This window comes from Eurosta solidaginis, chromosome 1 (genome assembly GCF_040869045.1).
Source record: "Eurosta solidaginis isolate ZX-2024a chromosome 1, ASM4086904v1, whole genome shotgun sequence".
Taxonomy (NCBI): domain Eukaryota; kingdom Metazoa; phylum Arthropoda; class Insecta; order Diptera; family Tephritidae; genus Eurosta; species Eurosta solidaginis.
This window is the reverse complement of record NC_090319.1, coordinates 221,120,998-221,144,755: the sequence shown is the minus strand read 5'-3', so window position 1 is coordinate 221,144,755 and position 23,758 is coordinate 221,120,998. Positions and strand designations below refer to the sequence as shown.

The 23,758-nt window shown below is 41.9% G+C and overlaps 1 pseudogene; it reads left to right on the top strand.

Moving 5' to 3' along the window:
* Positions 1 to 2,608: 2,608 nt before the first annotated feature.
* On the top strand, positions 2,609 to 22,395 carry LOC137239952 (uncharacterized; annotated as a pseudogene).
* The last annotated feature ends 1,363 nt before the right edge of the window (positions 22,396 to 23,758 follow it).

The window sequence follows — 23,758 nt, the reverse complement described above, 5'->3', positions numbered from 1 at the left end:
GGTAGTTGAACCATGGTAGCGGCAGATAATCTCTTAAGGGCTAATTATATTTCCATAACCCTAACGCTATCGTGGTAACCATACCCATATAACCATCTCCAATATGATCGAATAACGGTGCCTAAAAATCGTGAGAATTTCATAAAAACAAAAAAAACATTCCGTTCTAGTCGTTTCGTCGGAGTGGTCGTGCGGGTCATCCTCGGCTCAACTGCAATTTGTCGGGCTTTTTTAGTTAAGCCGAAAATTTAAATAGGCCTCAAGGTTGGCTTTGTGCCTCCTTCTGGCTTTTCAGCGGAGTTGGGAGGTGCAGTGCTTCACTGACCTGGAGTCAGATGGTGGTTGTGCACTCCTAACAGGAATCAGTGAAATTATAACTGAAAGCATATTGAAATATTGGAATTTAAAACCTGCCGTGGGCCACATAAAACCAACTCGCTTTACATATAACGGATCTTAACGGGACAGTGTTTAGCACATGGCGACAGGCCAAACATTGGAAATTAGAAAATTCTTGGAATTATAACGGAACAAATATATATATATATTGGACAATTGATTGCTGAACAAGCAGCTCGTGTTAAAATTTATGCAATACTCAGTGCATATCTACATTAAATTGCAATTTTGATTGCAAAAATTCACTTTTTGTGAACATTATTAATAAATTCGACAAATTGATTATAACCTGGCGTGGTGCCATTCAAACACCAATCTCAATTTAAACTACGAACAATTACTAAAATTTATATCAATTCACAAGCTGCTACACGTGGTTCTGGCCTCTATGGTATTACCATTGTGTACTAGCTGTGGAAAAATAAATATTACTGATTTTGTGACTGCCGTGGGGCCATGAAAAGCCTATTGAATTGAAAATACTGTCGGAGTATAACCTGGTTTTATGAGGATCTTAAGAATCCCTAACACAGAAATTATATCTTTAAAAAAAAAATTGGTAAAAATGAAGAAAACGCAAAAAAATTACAACTATATTCCACAAAAAATAAGTCTCGTACAGCTCCGATACCTAAGCAGTTTTTCATATAGATGAGTTTAACACAAGCTTATGCATTATGAGTAGATTGCACGTATTTTTATGGAGAACGGTAGAATGAGCGACACTGGCGCCATCTGATATTGAAAAGTAGCCATCCCCCAAATTTTGTTCCAAGCAAATTATTAGAAGAATTTGACATTTGCTTTGGCTAAGGGTGTTGGCACACTTTGCAAGTGAAATTATTTTTCCCACTGGTTGGTAAATTTTTTAACATTTTTCGCAATAAAAACTGCAATATAGCAATCGATTACGGCACAAAATATGTTAGCAAGTATTGGTGTTGTATAGGGAAAATGTTTATAACAGTATTCGCGAAATTATGTATGTGAATGGGCAAGGCGTAATAAACTTCAATTGCCACGTCTGAAGTTTCTTCATATTTACAATCGCAACATTTCGGTTGATTGTGGCGATGTTATTGGAATGCATAAGCTTGTGTTAAACGCATCTATATGAAAAATGTCATTGGGTCACGGCCTTTAATCATAATAAAAATTGTCTCTCGCCGCGTACGGACGTGTTTTTTTATTCGCTCTCATATTTTCACATACAACCCAATTCTAAACCAAAATTCCGTGCGAGTTTTTTCTCTTCTCCCATTCCTCGTATTCTAAATAAAAATTCCTTGTGAGTTTTTTCATTTCTCCCTTTCCTCCTATTCTGAGCAATGTTCGAAAAAGCGGAAACCGGTTATGGGAGAAAAGTAGGTATTATGAATGTGAGGGAGAGGGAAATTTCTCTGCCATTTCATAGGAGTTTTTTCACTTGTTACATTAAAGGGAATGCATCAAAATAGTTAAAGGAAATTGGTTCTTTTAAGAAAGAACACTTATTTGTACAAATTTGTGCTAAAATATGTATATACATTCTACCACAATATTCTCGCTGTTAATACAACAACAACTACAACCACAATATTCTTTATTTTAAGTCGAAAATATATCATAAGCAACGGTAGAGCTCTTGGTATACATATTTGATGCAGCCATCCAGAAATTGCGCAAGGATTTTTTAATAAGGCTTAAATAGATTTTAGCTTATGACGAAGGACGAATTCAACTCAACTTGGCCACCAGAAAATTGCTTTGCTGAATGAAAGCAGGCAACTCCGGCAGATTTGGGTTATGCGGCCGTCTTCTTCTTATGTTCCGCTGTTGATGTTGCTGTGGCACCAATTCATTACTAATTTTAGTGAATACCACATGAAATGCAATAAATACTGTGCATTGCAACTGCACCTAGGAGAACAGAATTGGAGGAATTTTTCCGCGGGAATAAAAAAATCCGCGAGAACAAAATTCCGCGAAAATATTTAGAATTGGTCTGATATTCTTATATTTTCTTTCGTTTTAAATTGCCAAAATGGATGAATTTTGTGGAAAATGTAACGAACAATTTTCCAGAACTGGTGACAATAGTCTAGTGCCGTGTAATGGGTTCTGTAAGAGGATTTTCCACAGAGCCTGTAGTGAGGGCATATCTGACTATGAAGTAAACCTAATCAAGTCTAACCCGCATTTGCTTTACTTGTGTGAAAAGTGTGTTAATATGCCGGGCAAGTTTGCTAATACTTTGAACGCTATTCTCGTGGCTCAACAACAAGGGTTTGACCTAATTGCAAGTGCTGTGACAAAAAAATCCGATGATTTAAAAAATCATATAATGGACTCTTTGAAGCCATCCAACAACAACTTAGGCAAGGTGCACACGAGGCTACACGTCATAGACGCGTACAAGATATTTCAGCTACTTTCGAGCGTCGCTACAAAAAGCAAACAATTATTGAAAAAAATAAAAAATTTAATTTCTTCAGCTATATCCGTCCCCGAAACCAAAGGAAAATAGGTATTAAACGTTGTTTGCATCCCCGTGTCTTTGTAAATTATGAAAGGCAATTTTAAACTACCGCGGACTAGAGAAAAAGGTGATTTCAAGTTTCCAGCTCTTTTTAGCCTTTTAAACGCTTCAGCAATGTCTAACCAAGCTGTTGTGGTGTTTAATACTCTTTTCGCTTTGGTAATATACCTTTCACGCGCTTTTGTTTACTAAAGTAACATTTTTTAATTAATTACACAAATTTGCATACAAAAAAATGTTAACAAACATCTTGTTATTCCTTTTTTTCAAGCGTACGTACGCTCAGTGACCAACATTGCTGTACGCTTAGCTGCACGAAAACTTCATTCTTTGTCGCCTTCGTGCAGCTGACGCCTCGTATGCAGCTCTCCATTCAAATACATGTGTTCGACATCAAAGCGTACAAATTTCGCCTGCAGCGTCTATGACGCGTAGCCTCGTGTGCACCTTGCCTTAAATCTTGCTGATACATATAGTTGTCTGAGTGCCAGAAATAGTGCGCTATTTCTCCCTATAGCACTCAACAAGAACGATTTAATGCAAAGGAATCTTATGGAATTTCCCGCTACCCCCCTTGTCACGGTGTTCCCTATTTATCCTCTCTGTAATCTCACAGTTAATGATTTGTCAACTGCACCTACTACTACTCTTACATCTATAGCCGTTGCTATTACTCAGACGTACACATCAAAAATCCTCTCTACTAGTTCTACTACAAAGAAAACTTCTTCACCTGCATCTAAAAACACCTCATCTTCTAAAGTCGCACATTAGTCTAAAACTACATCTACATCTGGAACTACTTCTACATCTAAAACGAAATCTACTGCATCCTCATCTAAATCCACTAAACCCACTGATAATACTAATAAGTCTAATGCTCAAAAGGTTGACAACAATGCGGCAAATACTAATACAAATATTAATGCAGTGTCGTGCTCTGATGGCAATTTATCGTATGCTGATGCTGCAGCTAGCGCAGTTCATAATGCAGATGAGCCATCTGTTGAGGTTTCTGACAGACAACGAAAGAGTGCAGCAAAAGAAATAACACAAAAATCGCGTGTTGTTGTTAGTGGTAGCAATGTCAATGCCAAATTAGATGTATTTGTGCGGTATAAATGGATTCATTTGTCCTCGCTTAAGCCGTCTGTTACTGAGGAGAGTATTGTTAATTACATCTCTGATCACTTTGGCATTGCCGCTTCTAATATTGCTTGTTTTAAATTAGTAAAGAGAGATGTTGACATCAAGTTTTTAGTGAGAGTCTCTTTTAAAGTTCGAGTGGTTGAAAATTAATACAGCAAACTTTTCAATGCTTCTCTTTGGCCCACAAATGTATACATTAAACTCTTCCGTTTTTTTTTCCAAAAGACGTAGAAATTTCCGCGGAGTCGTAGATTTGTCTGATACCTTTCGTAATGACCTCAATGTCTATTCTCAGAATGTTCGGGGTCTAAATACTAAACTAGTGGATCTTTTTCTCCGAAGTCATGACTTCTGTTATGACGTTTTGGTTTTTACTGAGACATGGTTGAAACCAACGGTGTTTAACTCTGAGATATTAGCAGACTCATATGAGATCTTTTGAAAAGACCGAAAAAACAGAGTTGGTGGAGGCGTGTTAATCGCCGTACATACCAGGTTCTCTGCTGAGGAAGTGTATTTCGATGATTCTGCTGATGTTGGAATCCTCTGCGTGCAAGTTAAACTCTTATCTACTTATAAATATTTTGTAGCGTCTTATATTCCGCCTCAGTAAGATATTTCTATATACCTAAAACACTCTTCCCTATTAAAGTTTCTATTTGCTATGTCTAGGTCTGTTGATTCTGTCTTAGCGGCTGGCGACTTAAATCTGCCCTTTATTCCAATTGCTTCTAATGTCGTATTCTACGAGTTTTTAAATGACCTTGCAGACGTTGGTCTATATCAACTTAACAAAATTCATAATAAATTTGGCAAATATCTTGATTTAATATTTTCAGACAACACATCGAATTGTTCTGTAAGAAAGCAAACCGTTGTGTTTAACAATTGCTTGTCTGAATTCATCAAGGTATCTTCTGGAGTTCCCCAGGGCAGTCACCTTGGTCCAGTGTAGTTCCTGCTCTTCATTAATGACCTCTCAAATGTTTTGAAACACCGCGTGCAGATTCTGGAGTTCGCAAGGGCAGTCACCTTGGTCCAGTGTTGTTCCTGCTCTTCATTAATGACCTCCCAAATGTTTTGAAGCACTGCATGCCGCTGATGTACGCAGATGATATCAAACTGGTTATGCCCATTCGCTCACCTGAAGATAGGTCACTTTTTCAATCGGATTTGAATAACCTAGTTGAGTGGTGTGATGTGAACGCCATGTCGCTAAACTTGCCGAAGTGCAAGTTTATGTGTTTTACGAGGTAATCTTTTAAATCCCATCAGTACTTGATAGGTGATTATATCATTAAGCAAGTCACAAACTTTCCTGATCTTGGCGTTATGATGGACCCTAAACTGGACTTCAAATTACATATCGAATCGTGTGTGAATAGGGCTAGAGGGAATTTGACTTTCGTAAAAAGATGGTCAAAGGAATTGAATAACCGCTATGTCACTAAAGCTCTTTTTTATCGTTAGTAAAACCTATATTGGAATATGCTTCCATTATCTGGAACCCGCGTTATCAGATCATAGCGAAAAATTGGAATCGGTCCAAAAGCAATTTTTGCCTTAAATCATTTGCCCTGGAATCCATCAAGGAATCTACCGCCCTACTGCAGCCGGTTAAACCTTTTACAGCTGGCTTCACTACAGAGACGTAGGGAGATGCTTGGTGTTTTATTCATGGTAAAACTATCAAGAGGGATTATAAACAGTCCATTTCTGCTTGGCGAGGTTATGCTTAATGCCCCTTTTAGGCCCTCTCGGTATTTCCAACCGCTATATTTAATTACCTGCAGATCGAATTTTCAAATGCATGAACCTCTTCGTTGTCTGTGTCAAAATTTCACTATTCACTGCAATAATATTGATCGGAGGGTGGAGCCGTGTGTAGAAGTCCACGAAAGTGGGGAAAGCTTCTGACCGCCATTCACGTGGGAATGGCCAGAGCGATTTTTGCATGCGGTTCAAGCAGCTCACTACTGCCGGTCGCTTGCGGCCAATTATCCTCTGGGTAGCCGCTAACCATCCGTTTAGCGGTGAGCTAATGTGAGAAGGCGACAACCTGGCTAGGCCACTCTGACATAATCGGTTTAAGGGCTAGCCGGGGGAAATCTCATCGGCAGCGTCTATACACCTCTAGGTGCGGCTGCAAGCGGGCGTCTGTCTTGGAGCAAGTGGCTCGCTATATAAACGTGCACGTAAAACCATACTCCAATGAAATATAACAACAAGCCTCGGCTAAATACACTCTCTATGGATGACGACCATGGCAAACGTTTGAAGGGCAATGAATTGAGGGCATGCAACGAGTGTAGGTTTTACCTGTCTTCGAAGACCTAACCTCACGCATGTACCAAGTACACAGGTCAAAGCGGGTCTGACCAGCCCCCAAGGCTCGCTTACCTTGGTACCAATCGATAATGTGAGTGGACACATCATCACCTTGGTGGGGTTAGAGGCCTATCTAACACCTCTTCCATTCTATGGGTCATGGCACCCGGTTGCAATGCAACTCCACATTCGAGCTGACCAACTCTTACCGCATTCGGATATCAACCACAGCCACCACGATGCTCCCAAAGGGGCCAACCGCAATGAACAGAAACGGAGCAAGCTCCGCGGGCTATCTGTTCCCCGTGGTACCACTTTAAAGTCTTGGTCTGACTTTCGCAGCCGAAGCCACTTCCGGTTGAGTTTCCACCTACTCCGGACCGGCCGCCTAGGGGTGAGGTGGGATTAGAACCCCCCGACATCCACGAACACACACACAAATTAACCACCACGGTCACCACCACGTCTCCTCCGTCTAAACACCTCAAAAGCATACCTATTGAGCAAATCAATAGTCCGACTAGTGGAGAGCGCTCCACTCACATCAACTCTACCTTCATCAGCATTAACCCCAAAACTACCCAAATCCCTTATGTCCGAGTACTCCGGACACTCGCACAACACATGCAACCAATCCTCATATGCAGCCCCACATACACACCCCTCCGTTTCGCTCAAGCTCCTCTTATGCAAGAATGCATTAAGGGGACCATGACCAGTAAGCAGAAAACCCAGGCTCAGACTAAATCTGAAGTCTGGATTTTCCGCCACAAATGAAACGTCCCGGATGTACCCGTACGTTACCCTGCCGTTGGGACTATTGTCCCAGCGCTCCTGTCACTTCCCTCTAACCACCCCTTCTAATCGACGCCTATTTTCCAACCATCCACTCTCCACATTATCGTCGGCGGCCCATTCATCCTCCAACAGCGGCAAACTTGCCCTCCTTCTCAGCCTGAAGGAAACAGCAAGCTGTATAACCACCAGGTCGAGAGGGGGTGCACCAAGAAGCACCTGCATCGCATCCGTGGAAACGGTACGACACAAGGGCAAGCATGGGAGCATCATGCACCTCTGTATGCTCAGCACGCGCCTCTGACCATGAGCAGTCATGACCGTTCGGTACCATATGGCGGCACCAAAAGTAGCGCATGCTACGAATAGGCCACGATATATTGTACGAACGGCACGGCGACTCAGGCCCCAGTCACTCCGAATGATTCGTCATAACTGCCCCGAAACATTCTGCATCCTATCCCTGACAGCATCCAAGTGTGGCAGGAAGTTCATTCGCTCACCCATTGTCAGCCCCAGGTATTTGACTTTCGTCGCGTACCTGATGCTAACCCCGCCGATACGGACAACCGGTGGGCGATTCTGTGACAATCTGCCCTTGAGCAGCATCATCACAGTTTTGTCCACCGAAATCTCTACGCCAACATGGGCGCCCCAGCCAGCCACTACTTGACATAGTGACTCGCTGGTACGCTCAATGCTGGCGCGAGAATCCCCCTCTACTAATAAGAGGAGGTCATCCGCATAGGCGCTGAATTTGCAAAGATGCTCGAGTTGCCTTAACAAGGAGTCCATCATCATGTTCCATATATATGGACCACAGATGGATCCCTGCGGACAACCACGAGCCACCTCCCTTTCCACACTTTCGCAGGCACCAACGATAGTAGCTCGCCTGTCCGAGAAATAGCTCTGCCACAAAGCAATTTCCGGGCAGCCGAGCTCCACTAACCACTCGATAACCCTGTCCCAGCGCAGGAAGTCAAACGCCCCCTTGAAGTCAATAAATATGCCAAGGGCATACTTATTGGAGCTTCTCTCTACACAGTCTTGGACATGCATCCAGGCGTCTTCAATGCTGCGTCCTTTCCTGAACCCAAACTGTCTATCCGATTGGTTACCCCCAACTAGCTCCTGAAGCTCATAGGAGTTTTTTCACTTGTTACATTAAAGGGAATGCATCAAAATAGTTAAAGGAAATTGGTTCTTTTAAGAAAGAACACTTATTTGTACAAATTTGTGCTAAAATATGTATATACATTCTACCACAATATTCTCGCTGTTAATACAACAACAACTACAACCACAATATTCTTTATTTTAAGTCGAAAATATATCATAAGCAACGGTAGAGCTCTTGGTATACATATTTGATGCAGCCATCCAGAAATTGCGCAAGGATTTTTTAATAAGGCTTAAATAGATTTTAGCTTATGACGAAGGACGAATTCAACTCAACTTGGCCACCAGAAAATTGCTTTGCTGAATGAAAGCAGGCAACTCCGGCAGATTTGGGTTATGCGGCCGTCTTCTTCTTATGTTCCGCTGTTGATGTTGCTGTGGCACCAATTCATTACTAATTTTAGTGAATACCACATGAAATGCAATAAATACTGTGCATTGCAACTGCACCTAGGAGAACAGAATTGGAGGAATTTTTCCGCGGGAATAAAAAAATCCGCGAGAACAAAATTCCGCGAAAATATTTAGAATTGGTCTGATATTCTTATATTTTCTTTCGTTTTAAATTGCCAAAATGGATGAATTTTGTGGAAAATGTAACGAACAATTTTCCAGAACTGGTGACAATAGTCTAGTGCCGTGTAATGGGTTCTGTAAGAGGATTTTCCACAGAGCCTGTAGTGAGGGCATATCTGACTATGAAGTAAACCTAATCAAGTCTAACCCGCATTTGCTTTACTTGTGTGAAAAGTGTGTTAATATGCCGGGCAAGTTTGCTAATACTTTGAACGCTATTCTCGTGGCTCAACAACAAGGGTTTGACCTAATTGCAAGTGCTGTGACAAAAAAATCCGATGATTTAAAAAATCATATAATGGACTCTTTGAAGCCATCCAACAACAACTTAGGCAAGGTGCACACGAGGCTACACGTCATAGACGCGTACAAGATATTTCAGCTACTTTCGAGCGTCGCTACAAAAAGCAAACAATTATTGAAAAAAATAAAAAATTTAATTTCTTCAGCTATATCCGTCCCCGAAACCAAAGGAAAATAGGTATTAAACGTTGTTTGCATCCCCGTGTCTTTGTAAATTATGAAAGGCAATTTTAAACTACCGCGGACTAGAGAAAAAGGTGATTTCAAGTTTCCAGCTCTTTTTAGCCTTTTAAACGCTTCAGCAATGTCTAACCAAGCTGTTGTGGTGTTTAATACTCTTTTCGCTTTGGTAATATACCTTTCACGCGCTTTTGTTTACTAAAGTAACATTTTTTAATTAATTACACAAATTTGCATACAAAAAAATGTTAACAAACATCTTGTTATTCCTTTTTTTCAAGCGTACGTACGCTCAGTGACCAACATTGCTGTACGCTTAGCTGCACGAAAACTTCATTCTTTGTCGCCTTCGTGCAGCTGACGCCTCGTATGCAGCTCTCCATTCAAATACATGTGTTCGACATCAAAGCGTACAAATTTCGCCTGCAGCGTCTATGACGCGTAGCCTCGTGTGCACCTTGCCTTAAATCTTGCTGATACATATAGTTGTCTGAGTGCCAGAAATAGTGCGCTATTTCTCCCTATAGCACTCAACAAGAACGATTTAATGCAAAGGAATCTTATGGAATTTCCCGCTACCCCCCTTGTCACGGTGTTCCCTATTTATCCTCTCTGTAATCTCACAGTTAATGCTTTGTCAACTGCACCTACTACTACTCTTACATCTATAGCCGTTGCTATTACTCAGACGTACACATCAAAAATCCTCTCTACTAGTTCTACTACAAAGAAAACTTCTTCACCTGCATCTAAAAACACCTCATCTTCTAAAGTCGCACATTAGTCTAAAACTACATCTACATCTGGAACTACTTCTACATCTAAAACGAAATCTACTGCATCCTCATCTAAATCCACTAAACCCACTGATAATACTAATAAGTCTAATGCTCAAAAGGTTGACAACAATGCGGCAAATACTAATACAAATATTAATGCAGTGTCGTGCTCTGATGGCAATTTATCGTATGCTGATGCTGCAGCTAGCGCAGTTCATAATGCAGATGAGCCATCTGTTGAGGTTTCTGACAGACAACGAAAGAGTGCAGCAAAAGAAATAACACAAAAATCGCGTGTTGTTGTTAGTGGTAGCAATGTCAATGCCAAATTAGATGTATTTGTGCGGTATAAATGGATTCATTTGTCCTCGCTTAAGCCGTCTGTTACTGAGGAGAGTATTGTTAATTACATCTCTGATCACTTTGGCATTGCCGCTTCTAATATTGCTTGTTTTAAATTAGTAAAGAGAGATGTTGACATCAAGTTTTTAGTGAGAGTCTCTTTTAAAGTTCGAGTGGTTGAAAATTAATACAGCAAACTTTTCAATGCTTCTCTTTGGCCCACAAATGTATACATTAAACTCTTCCGTTTTTTTTTCCAAAAGACGTAGAAATTTCCGCGGAGTCGTAGATTTGTCTGATACCTTTCGTAATGACCTCAATGTCTATTCTCAGAATGTTCGGGGTCTAAATACTAAACTAGTGGATCTTTTTCTCCGAAGTCATGACTTCTGTTATGACGTTTTGGTTTTTACTGAGACATGGTTGAAACCAACGGTGTTTAACTCTGAGATATTAGCAGACTCATATGAGATCTTTTGAAAAGACCGAAAAAACAGAGTTGGTGGAGGCGTGTTAATCGCCGTACATACCAGGTTCTCTGCTGAGGAAGTGTATTTCGATGATTCTGCTGATGTTGGAATCCTCTGCGTGCAAGTTAAACTCTTATCTACTTATAAATATTTTGTAGCGTCTTATATTCCGCCTCAGTAAGATATTTCTATATACCTAAAACACTCTTCCCTATTAAAGTTTCTATTTGCTATGTCTAGGTCTGTTGATTCTGTCTTAGCGGCTGGCGACTTAAATCTGCCCTTTATTCCAATTGCTTCTAATGTCGTATTCTACGAGTTTTTAAATGACCTTGCAGACGTTGGTCTATATCAACTTAACAAAATTCATAATAAATTTGGCAAATATCTTGATTTAATATTTTCAGACAACACATCGAATTGTTCTGTAAGAAAGCAAACCGTTGTGTTTAACAATTGCTTGTCTGAATTCATCAAGGTATCTTCTGGAGTTCCCCAGGGCAGTCACCTTGGTCCAGTGTAGTTCCTGCTCTTCATTAATGACCTCTCAAATGTTTTGAAACACCGCGTGCAGATTCTGGAGTTCGCAAGGGCAGTCACCTTGGTCCAGTGTTGTTCCTGCTCTTCATTAATGACCTCCCAAATGTTTTGAAGCACTGCATGCCGCTGATGTACGCAGATGATATCAAACTGGTTATGCCCATTCGCTCACCTGAAGATAGGTCACTTTTTCAATCGGATTTGAATAACCTAGTTGAGTGGTGTGATGTGAACGCCATGTCGCTAAACTTACCGAAGTGCAAGTTTATGTGTTTTACGAGGTAATCTTTTAAATCCCATCAGTACTTGATAGGTGATTATATCATTAAGCAAGTCACAAACTTTCCTGATCTTGGCGTTATGATGGACCCTAAACTGGACTTCAAATTACATATCGAATCGTGTGTGAATAGGGCTAGAGGGAATTTGACTTTCGTAAAAAGATGGTCAAAGGAATTGAATAACCGCTATGTCACTAAAGCTCTTTTTTATCGTTAGTAAAACCTATATTGGAATATGCTTCCATTATCTGGAACCCGCGTTATCAGATCATAGCGAAAAATTGGAATCGGTCCAAAAGCAATTTTTGCCTTAAATCATTTGCCCTGGAATCCATCAAGGAATCTACCGCCCTACTGCAGCCGGTTAAACCTTTTACAGCTGGCTTCACTACAGAGACGTAGGGAGATGCTTGGTGTTTTATTCATGGTAAAACTATCAAGAGGGATTATAAACAGTCCATTTCTGCTTGGCGAGGTTATGCTTAATGCCCCTTTTAGGCCCTCTCGGTATTTCCAACCGCTATATTTAATTACCTGCAGATCGAATTTTCAAATGCATGAACCTCTTCGTTGTCTGTGTCAAAATTTCACTATTCACTGCAATAATATTGATCGGAGGGTGGAGCCGTGTGTAGAAGTCCACGAAAGTGGGGAAAGCTTCTGACCGCCATTCACGTGGGAATGGCCAGAGCGATTTTTGCATGCGGTTCAAGCAGCTCACTACTGCCGGTCGCTTGCGGCCAATTATCCTCTGGGTAGCCGCTAACCATCCGTTTAGCGGTGAGCTAATGTGAGAAGGCGACAACCTGGCTAGGCCACTCTGACATAATCGGTTTAAGGGCTAGCCGGGGGAAATCTCATCGGCAGCGTCTGTACACCTCTAGGTGCGGCTGCAAGCGGGCGTCTGTCTTGGAGCAAGTGGCTCGCTATATAAACGTGCAGGTAAAACCATACTCCAATGAAATATAACAACAAGCCTCGGCTAAATACACTCTCTATGGATGACGACCATGGCAAACGTTTGAAGGGCAATGAATTGAGGGCATGCAACGAGTGTAGGTTTTACGTGAGTGCCTGTCTTCGAAGACCTAACCTCACGCATGTACCAAGTACACAGGTCAAAGCGGGTCTGACCAGCCCCCAAGGCTCGCTTACCTTGGTACCAATCGATAATGTGAGTGGACACATCATCACCTTGGTGGGGTTGGAGGCCTATCTAACACCTCTTCCATTCTATGGGTCATGGCACCCGGTTGCAATGCAACTCCACATTCGAGCTGACCAACTCTTACCGCATTCGGATATCAACCACAGCCACCACGATGCTCCCAAAGGGGCCAACCGCAATGAACAGAAACGGAGCAAGCTCCGCGGGCTATCTGTTCCCCGTGGTACCACTTTAAAGTCTTGGTCTGACTTTCGCAGCCGAAGCCACTTCCGGTTGAGTATCCACCTACTCCGGACCGGCCGCCTAGGGGTGAGGTGGGGTTAGAACCCCCCCGACATCCACGAACACACACACAAATTAACCACCACGGTCACCACCACGTCTCCTCCGTCTAAACACCTCAAAAGCATACCTATTGAGCAAATCAATAGTCCGACTAGTGGAGAGCGCTCCACTCACATCAACTCTACCTTCATCAGCATTAACCCCAAAACTACCCAAATCCCTTATGTCCGAGTACTCCGGACACTCGCACAACACATGCAACCAATCCTCATATGCAGCCCCACATACACACCCCTCCGTTTCGCTCAAGCTCCTCTTATGCAAGAATGCATTAAGAGGACCATGACCAGTAAGCAGAAAACCCAGGCTCAGACTAAATCTGAAGTCTGGATTTTCCGCCACAAATGAAACGTCCCGGATGTACCCGTACGTTACCCTGCGGTTGGGACTATTGTCCCAGCGCTCCTGTCACTTCCCTCTAACCACCCCTTCTAATCGACGCCTATTTTCCAACCATCCACTCTCCACATTATCGTCGGCGGCCCATTCATCCTCCAACAGCGGCAAACTTGCCCTCCTTCTCAGCCTGAAGGAAACAGCAAGCTGTATAACCACCAGGTCGAGAGGGGGTGCACCAAGAAGCACCTGCATCGCATCCGTGGAAACGGTACGACACAAGGGCAAGCATGGGAGCATCATGCACCTCTGTATGCTCAGCACGCGCCTCTGACCATGAGCAGTCATGACCGTTCGGTACCATATGGCGGCACCAAAAGTAGCGCATGCTACGAATAGGCCACGATATATTGTACGAACGGCACGGCGACTCAGGCCCCAGTCACTCCGAATGATTCGTCATAACTGCCCCGAAACATTCTGCATCCTATCCCTGACAGCATCCAAGTGTGGCAGGAAGTTCATTCGCTCACCCATTGTCAGCCCCAGGTATTTGACTTTCGTCGCGTACCTGATGCTAACCCCGCCGATACGGACAACCGGTGGGCGATTCTGTGACAATCTGCCCTTGAGCAGCATCATCACAGTTTTGTCCACCGAAATCTCTACGCCAACATGGGCGCCCCAGCCAGCCACTACTTGACATAGTGACTCGCTGGTACGCTCAATGCTGGCGCGAGAATCCCCCTCTACTAATAAGAGGAGGTCATCCGCATAGGCGCTGAATTTGCAAAGATGCTCGAGTTGCCTTAACAAGGAGTCCATCATCATGTTCCATATATATGGACCACAGATGGATCCCTGCGGACAACCACGAGCCACCTCCCTTTCCACACTTTCGCAGGCACCAACGATAGTAGCTCGCCTGTCCGAGAAATAGCTCTGCCACAAAGCAATTTCCGGGCAGCCGAGCTCCACTAACCACTCGATAACCCTGTCCCAGCGCAGGAAGTCAAACGCCCCCTTGAAGTCAATAAATATGCCAAGGGCATACTTATTGGAGCTTCTCTCTACACAGTCTTGGACATGCATCCAGGCGTCTTCAATGCTGCGTCCTTTCCTGAACCCAAACTGTCTATCCGATTGGTTACCCCCAACTAGCTCCTGAAGCCGCTCAACCATAACCCTCTCCAGCACTTTACCAAGCACCGGAAGAAGGCTGATACCTCGGTAAGACCGAGGATCAGATCTTATTTTGTCAGGCGACTTCAAGAGAACGACAACCCTAGCAGCTTTCCACTCACGTGGGAAGTAACCCTCCCATATGCACTTATCATAAACGGCTTCCAAGTATTCCGGAATAAACTTCCACAAACACTTGCACATTTCTCCGTTTATTCCATCCAAACCCGGAGACCGTTTAGACCTAACCAGGCCAAATGCATAATCCAGCTCTTCAACTTCTAGTGGAGGTACAGGTACGTCTTGTGCAAGGGGAGGTACCTGGACCTCCGCCCTAGGAAAGAACCCTTCAATAATCAGCTCTGAACATTCCCTCCATGTTGATATAGTTCGCTCGCCCACACGGAGGGAATTAACTTCGGTCTGGCGGCGACCCCTACAGATCTTGTAGACCTGTCCGCTCCCTGAATGGGATTAGTGCAGATGCCCGGCTGGTTGATGTCCTCGTCAAAGCAAAATCTGACATCACCGCCATCCAAGAAATGCGTTGGACGAAGCAAGGAAGAAAGAAGATCAAAAATTGTGACATCTATTGGAATGGCCATACGAATAAGCGCAGTTTCGGCGTCGGATTCGTGGTAGGAGAGAGACTTTGTCGCCAAGTGTTGGCGTTCACGCCTGTGGACGAGCATCTCGCCGCTATCCGAATAAAAGCAAAATTTTTTAATATATCATTCGTCTGCGCCCATGCGCCGACAGAGGAGAAAGACGATGTGGTGAAAGACACTTTTTATGAACAATTAGAACGCACATATGAGCGCTGCCCCCGTCATGATATAAAAGTCGTGCTTGGCGACTTTAACGCCAGGGTGGGCAAAGAAGGTGTTTTTGGCCCTACAGTCGGAAAGTTCAGCCTACACAATGAAACTTCTCCTAACGGACTGAGGCTGATTGACTTTGCCGGTGCTCGAAACATGGCCATATCCAGCACGAGGTTCATGCATAAAAAGATACATCAAGCTACATGGCTGTCTCCTGATCGAAATACTCGTAATCAGATCGATCACGTTGTGATAGACGGACGGCATGCCTCCAGTGTTTTAGATGTGCGCACGATCCGAGGACCTAATATCGACTCGGACCATTATCTCGTTGCAGCCAAAATACGCACCCGCCTCAACGTGGCTAAAACCAAGGAACAAAAAACACAAGGAAAGCTAGACGTCGAAAAGCTTCAATCACAACAGACTGCCAATGATTTCGCAACTCGACTCTCACACCTGCTCTCTGAGAGCACAACTCATCCTGAAGGAATACAGGAGCAGTGGGAGCATATCTCCAAAGCACTTCGTACTGCCGCCGAGGAAAAAATTGGTTACCGGCGGCCACGAAAAAACAACTGGTACGATGAAGAATGCCGCGTTGCAACCGAAAGAAAAGACGCTGCCTACACGGCTACGTTAAAAGCGAGCGCGAAAAGAGGAGTGTGTGAACGCTATCGTGAGTTGAAAAGGGAAGCGGACGCCTTTTCAGGAAGAAAAAAGCAGAAACAGAAAGGCGTGAGTGCGAGGAGCTTGAGCTGCTAGCCACCAGGAATAACGCCCGAAATTTCTACCAAAAAATACGGCGACAGACGGAAGGTTTTAAGACCGGGGCAAACTCCTGTAGGAATGAAAACGGCGACCTTGTAACTGATGTCCAGAGAGTGCTTAGATTATGGAGGGAATACTTCTCTGCTCTCCTAAATGGAGGCAGCAATTCACCGCGCAGGGATGAAGAACCCGATCCCGCAATCGATGACGGTGGAATATATGTCCCCCGCCCGATTATGACGAAGTTAGAATAGCAATAACCAGATTGAAAAACAACAATGCCGTGGGCGCTGATGGATTGCCCGCGGAGCTATTCAAGTACGACGGCGAGGAGTTCGTAAGGCGCATGCAGCAGCTTCTTAGCAAAATATGGGCGGACGAGTGCATGCCCGACGGTTGGAATCTAAGTGTTCTTTGCCCAGTCCACAAGAAGGGGGATACTGCAAAATGCACCAACTATCGGGGAATCAGCCTTCTTAATATCGCATATAAGGTCCTTTCAAGTGTATTGTGCGAAAGATTGAAGCCCACCGTGAACCGGCTATTAGACCTTATCAGTGCGGCTTCAGACCTGGTAAATCTACCATCGACCAGATTTTCACAATGCGCCAAATCTTGGAAAAAAACCGTGAAAAGGGAATCGACACACATCACCTCTTCGTCGACTTTAAAGCCGCCTTCCACAGCACGAAAAGGAGCTGCCTATATGCCGCTATGTCTGAATTTGGTTTCCCCGCAAAACTTATACGGCTGTGCAAAATGACGTTGAGCAACACCATCAGCTCAGTCAGAATTGGGAAGGACCTCTCCGAGCCGTTCGAAACTAAACGAGGTTTCAGACAGGGTGACCCCCTATCGTGCGATTTCTTTAATTTGATGCTGGAGAAAATTATACTAGCTGTAGAACTTAACCGTACTGGAACAATATACTATAAAAGCGTGCAATTACTGGCATATGCCGATGACATTGATATCATCGGCCTAAACACCCGCGCTGTTAGTTCGGATTACTCCAAACTGGAAAAAGAAGCGGTAAAGATGGGTTTGATGGTGAATGAGGACAAAACGAAGTACCTGCTGTCATCCAGCAAAGAGTCAGCGCATACGCGCCTTGGCAACCACGCTACTGTTGGCAGCCATAATTTCGAAATAGTAAAAGACTTCGTTTATTTGGAAACCAGTATCAACACTAGCAACAACATCAGCACTGAAATCCAGCGAAGAATCAATCTTGCCAATAAATGCTACTTTGGACTAGGTAGGCAATTTAAAAGTAAAGTCCTCTCTCGGCGAACGAAAATCATACTCTACAAGTCACTTATCGTACCCGTCCTGCTATATGGGGCAGAAGCATGGACCATGACAACAGCAGGTGAAGCGGCTTTGGGAGTGTTCGAGAGAAAAGTTCTTCGAAAGATTTATGGACCTCTACGCGTTGGCGATGGCGAGTTCCGAAAAAGATTTAATGATGAGCTGTACGAGCTATACGCAGACATCAACATAGTCCAGCGAATTAAAACGCAGCGGCTGCGCCGGCTAGGTTATGTTATGCGAATGAAAGATGATGCTCCAGCCAAGAAAGTGTTTTTATCGGAACCCGCCTATGGAAGCAGAGGTAGAGGGCGGCCCCCACTCCGTTGGAAGGACCAGGTGGAAAACGATTTAAACTCCCTTGGTGTGACCAATCGGCGCCGGTTGGCGGAGCGAAGGAGCGACTGGCGCGCCTTGTTGGACGGCCATAACCGTTTAGACTGTTAAGCGCCAATTAAGTAAGTAAGTAAGTAAGTAATATTGATACTTGTGACACACTTTACAGTATAAAAAAATATATACTCACTGCTTTGAACTCATAACTTATTTAAATTTAACATGTTAAACTAAATCTTTTACCAACTGCAGCTACTTTGGGCGGGTGGCTTAGAATCACGTCCTTTCCAACCTCCCACGCATCGCAGCCCTACTCATAGTGTGTTAAATATACATCAGCTGCTAGAAATCACGTCTATTCCGACAGCACTAATAATCAATAGTTAAGTTGGGCGGGTGGCTTTGAATCACGTCCTTTCCAACCTCCCACGCATCGCAGCCCTACTCATTGTGCGTTAAATATATATCAGCTGCTCGAAATCACGTCCATTCCGACAGCACTAATAATCAATAGGGGGAATATTTTGAATAAGGTGCCACGATTTTCCAACCTTTTTTTTCGACGGGTGGCGGGGGTCCTAAAAGTCACAAAATTATCATCCGCAACTCTAGGAAAATCTTAGTTTATGAAATATAGGCTTTTTAATTTCCAAATTTAGTAAAATTTCAACTTAAGTCCTGCACTTAAATTTCGGGCGCACATGTCGATAGCGCTATCAAAAGACGCGTATTTCCGTCAATATTCAGAGTCCGAAAGCAGAAACTATATTCTTTATCTCGCTTAAAAGTTATTCGTGGAAAACCCGTCGATACTATTGCCGCTTTTTTCATATATATAACACTTCTATATCGATACCTTCCTATCTTCCTAATGTGCAAATTTTCTGTCAATCATTAGGGCTTCCCACATTGACGACGGCGGTGTAGCCGCAACATCTGTCATATTATTTTTACTCATGTTCTTATGGCGATGGTTTTTTTAACGACAACATGGCAACACGCCAATCAACCACGAATGCCGCTGTCGCCAGATTAAAGGTACGCGCACATTACGCTGCGCGACACGTAGCGGCAGCGGCGCCTCACAGAGCGACATATTTTGGAAATTCACATTAAGCGGCAATCGAGCGACACTTTGCGGCAAAAGTTTGTGTTTAATTTTGTTTCCAAATGGACGACACAGTTTTTGAAGCTGTTATTATTTCATTTTTGTGCGAAGAAGAGGAAAGGAAAAGCAAAAGGTCGTGGCTATGGGTCCAAGACATCTCATCCTCAAGATATGAGTAAGGAGAGTTCCACACTCTTTTGCCCAGATTGAAAAAAGATGGTGCAAAATTCTTTGCATGTATTCTTATGAGGCAATTCACACCTAGTGGCAGCAGCACTGCGCGACACTTTCCAACGCGGCTTTTTTGCCTAGTTGATCAAATTTGCCGCGCTGTGCCGGGTCGGGTAGTGCTGCTGACGCTAGGTGTGAATTGCCTCATAAGAATACATGCAAAGAATATTTTGTAGTGCAGTGCAGTGCTGCGTAGTGCTGCCTAATGTGGCCTTACCTTAAATCTATTTCTATTTTGACAAGCGGCAAAGCACAAATCATTGTTTACTATATAGTTTGGCAACTTAATAGAGGTTATGTTGCGAATAGAGTGGAAGGCAGTGGACTAGGCAGTCGAATGTCATATAATGAAGGAATGGTGTTCGGAGTTTTTTCAAAGTTAAAAAAAAAATGATAAAAGCTTTAATAAAAATAAAACTATTGTTTCAATAACAACAAAAACGCCTTATATATTCTATATACATAAATTCGTAAGGATTGTCTCACTTTAAAATTTGAGTTAAATAATCTAAAGTTTGTTTTTGAAACTGAGTCGAGAACTATGCGTGTGAATGTGCGAATTTTCACCGATCAGCTGTTAGTTGCGCTACTTGGTAAAATTTACAATGGCACAAATGCTTAATGAAATGCTTCTTCTTAACTTTTCTGACAAATAATTTCGCGCGTGTTTATTGAAAGTTTTTCTTGGGTAAAATTGGTAAAATAATAAAATTACTTATAATCTAACGGTTTTATAATAATAAAACTTATTTGACATTATATTATGCGATACAGAAGCAGTTTAAATTATTGGTAAGAAAAATCTTCGACTGAAAAAAGGTAATTGTTTACTTTAGGGTACAACTACTAAAACTCGTCCAAAAGTATCGGGAGAGGTGTCAATAGACGCGTCTTGATCCTTGGACCACGAATCCGAAAGTGGAAATTAGACATTTTATTTCTTTTCGGAGACATTTGCCCACAAAACCGAAAATTTTCATGTGGTTGTTGTGATTTTGATTATTTTGTGGTACCCACAAGAAAAACTGTGGGTAAAAGTGATTTGCGCGGATACAGTTTTGGTCTCCAAACCGGTGTTGGACCCACCCAGGGTAATTTTGTATAAGCGTGGCCGAAGGCCGCCAATGCAGAAAGGCGTTCTGCGCATAAATACTATGGATCCCACCCCCGGTTTCGGAGTGCTACGGAGCCACTTTTCGGTTTTTTTGCAATATCTTTTCACAGAAATATAATTTTTAATTTCCACTTTCGGATTCGTGATCCTGGGTCCAAAATGCGTCTTTTGACACCTCTCCCGTGATTTTTGGACTTGAATTACATACATAGATTGCTACAATTTCAACAAATTAAATATGGATATAGATGAAAAATTAATAAATTATATATAATCTGGGCTTGGAGGACTAAAAAAACATAAAGAAAAAGGAATTGGCATGAAGGCAGGTCTCCTCTGCTATGCAAAGTGAAGGTTAGTATACATATTTGAGATTTATTTCTTCATGTGGTGTAAATTTCAATTTAAAATGTAGAGGAACAATGCAAAAAGCGGTGGAAGGGTTTGCGAGACTCCTACAAACGAATTAAAAGGTATACACGAATATGTGGACTTCGTACTGGAAGCAGTCCAAGCTGTGGAATTTAAATTAAGTAAGTCATCCGCATTACACAAAATTTTTAACGTAAACAGCACGAAAGTTATATGTTTCGCATATTCAAGTACGCCGCAAACAAGATTTGGAAGATGATGGCACATCAAATATTTGGTGAATCTGAAAGCATATTCGGATATAAAGGTTTATGTGTGCGTATTTTATACACTGCTGGCCCTCTACATTCTTATATTGGCATTGAATATGACAGTCGAGTTGATGAACTATCAGGCGGAGATATAAAGGCTGATGTAGTTGTGCGACCGATAGCGGAAAAATTACCTGATGGCTGTTTTTTTGTTAATATGGATGAGTTTTTGAAAACACTAGATAAAGCAGATAAGTTTCAACCATTTGGTGAAAAAATAACCGAACACAGTGTTACTGATGAAGACGGACAAGAGCACTTCTTCGAACTATATCATTGTGACTATAAGGTGCCGGCATTCTTAAAATTCTTCAGTCGTTTGTAGACATTTAAATTATGTTTCGTTGATGCAGCATCCTATATTGATGTTGATGATCCGCAATGGAGCTTCTTTGTATGGTATGTTGACTAAATATGCTACTTTCAATAAGTAACTTATATCAATTTTTATATTCCTACAGCTATGAAAAGTATAAAAATGATAATGGTGATTATCAGTCTTCAACCACTGGCTACACCACTGTAAATGAGTACTACGCATATCCTCAACACATACGACCGCGCATTAGTCAATTTGGCACAAAATTCATTGCAACTGTCTATAAACATTACTTAGCAATCATTAATGTCATTGATATGGCAGTGGAAGATCCATCGAGGGATTTTCAGCGTTTACGCAACTATATTGATGCTCGTCTGTGTATGGGCCTAAAAAGTTTTGGAAGTGATGTCATCAAAAATGGATTTAACAAAGAAATGGTTCATGAGGCACGCGAAACGTACAAGGTAAACTAATTTAACTAATAACTATTAAAAAAACACCTGTTAAACTGATGCTCATCTCTTTCCAGCTAAATCCACGTCAGTGTCGCCGGGTTTATGAAATACTTCGACTATATTATACAAACATTTATGATAAGGACGATTTTCATGCTTATCGTTTAGATGTAAAGCGTCGGTTAAACGCAATTTATTATAAACATATAAATGATATTAAGAAAATGGAAAAAGCCAAAGTGGATACGGAATGGTTGAGAGCGCGTTTACCTACACCAAGTCAACGTATTGAGCAATTGCATGAGGAATACGAAAAAGAAGAGAACGCATACAAACAAATTGTTGAAAAGTTACGTGATTAAGCTCATGAACCTAGCAAAGTTTTTGTATATGTTACAGTAAATGATACCTCCTCCATCTGCTTCGTAGCTTTATATACAGAGAACATGAAAATATAGATACGAAGAAGTTACGATGGTCAATTTGAATCGGTTACAGGAATTTCATGAATCTGCCTGGGCTTAGTTGGTTAATATCCCGCAAAAGACGGAGGATGGTTGATTTTTCGCTATAACAACAACTATTCTGGGTATATCTTCGACAGGATGTTTTGTGTAGACGTCAGAAAGTGAGTGAACTTGCAGATAATATGACTTTTAGCACGCTAAATGGGGACGCCCCAAACGCGAGTCAGTGCAGGACTTATAAACTACGTCATCGGGGAACCAATGCTTACTTTTGTATCACCCTCTTGCAATCATTTTAAACACCTCACTTTCTTGGCTTTATGAATTTATGGCCAGGAAAGAAAGATAGTAGTCGTGGTGCATAATTTGTCAAAAGCCTTTGACACGGTTATCCAGAACGAAAAAGAGGAACGCACACTCCCCATGGAAACGCGAGTCACTCTAGCTCAGCTTCGATCTGGATACTGTAACAGGTTAAACTCTTACAAAACACATGTCCTGCTTGCAATAGATTATATTAGATTAGATTATTATTTATTTCATTATTCTCATAAGCGTATGTACATATTCGATAGCTTAATTTTACATGTCTACAATATCATTACTTAGAGAATAGTTAGTGACATCTTTATTTTATATAATAAAAATAGTGTTGTATGTCACATCATGTTTTAACAAATTCCATTGTATAAATAGTAGTAGTGGGGTGAACAAAAAAAAGAATACAAGATATATATAAAAAAAATTTATTTAAAATGAGAATAAGATATTTCAAAAATAAATTGACTAAATTAAGTCATGAAACAATTTGAAGAAAGAATACAAAAGCTAAGTTTACAGAATTCCTCATAAGAAAACAGCAAAAAGAAAATTCAAAACTATACAATGCATATATAAAATTAAAGACTATATTATACAACGTAGTGCATCAAAATTTCTATCTGGTTGGTATCAAACTCAAGAAGCCAAGTTTTTATTTTTTTAAAAACACAGATCTGGATCTAATGTATCGTATGTTTTCTGGAAGGGAATTAAAAAGTTTGCAGGATAAGACAGTGTAGGAATTTCTAAACAATGTTGTTCGAAAAACTGGTAAAGAGAAAAGTGTGCTATGGTTACTACGTAGGCTGTACATTCCTCGTGTGGGATTTTGCAAATAGCCACCTCTCATGTAAAAAATTTTTAAAACTTTGTAATAGAACAAATGCCGAACTGGGAATATTTTTGATCTTCTAAATAAGTCAAAGGAGTGAGTCCGACGTGGAC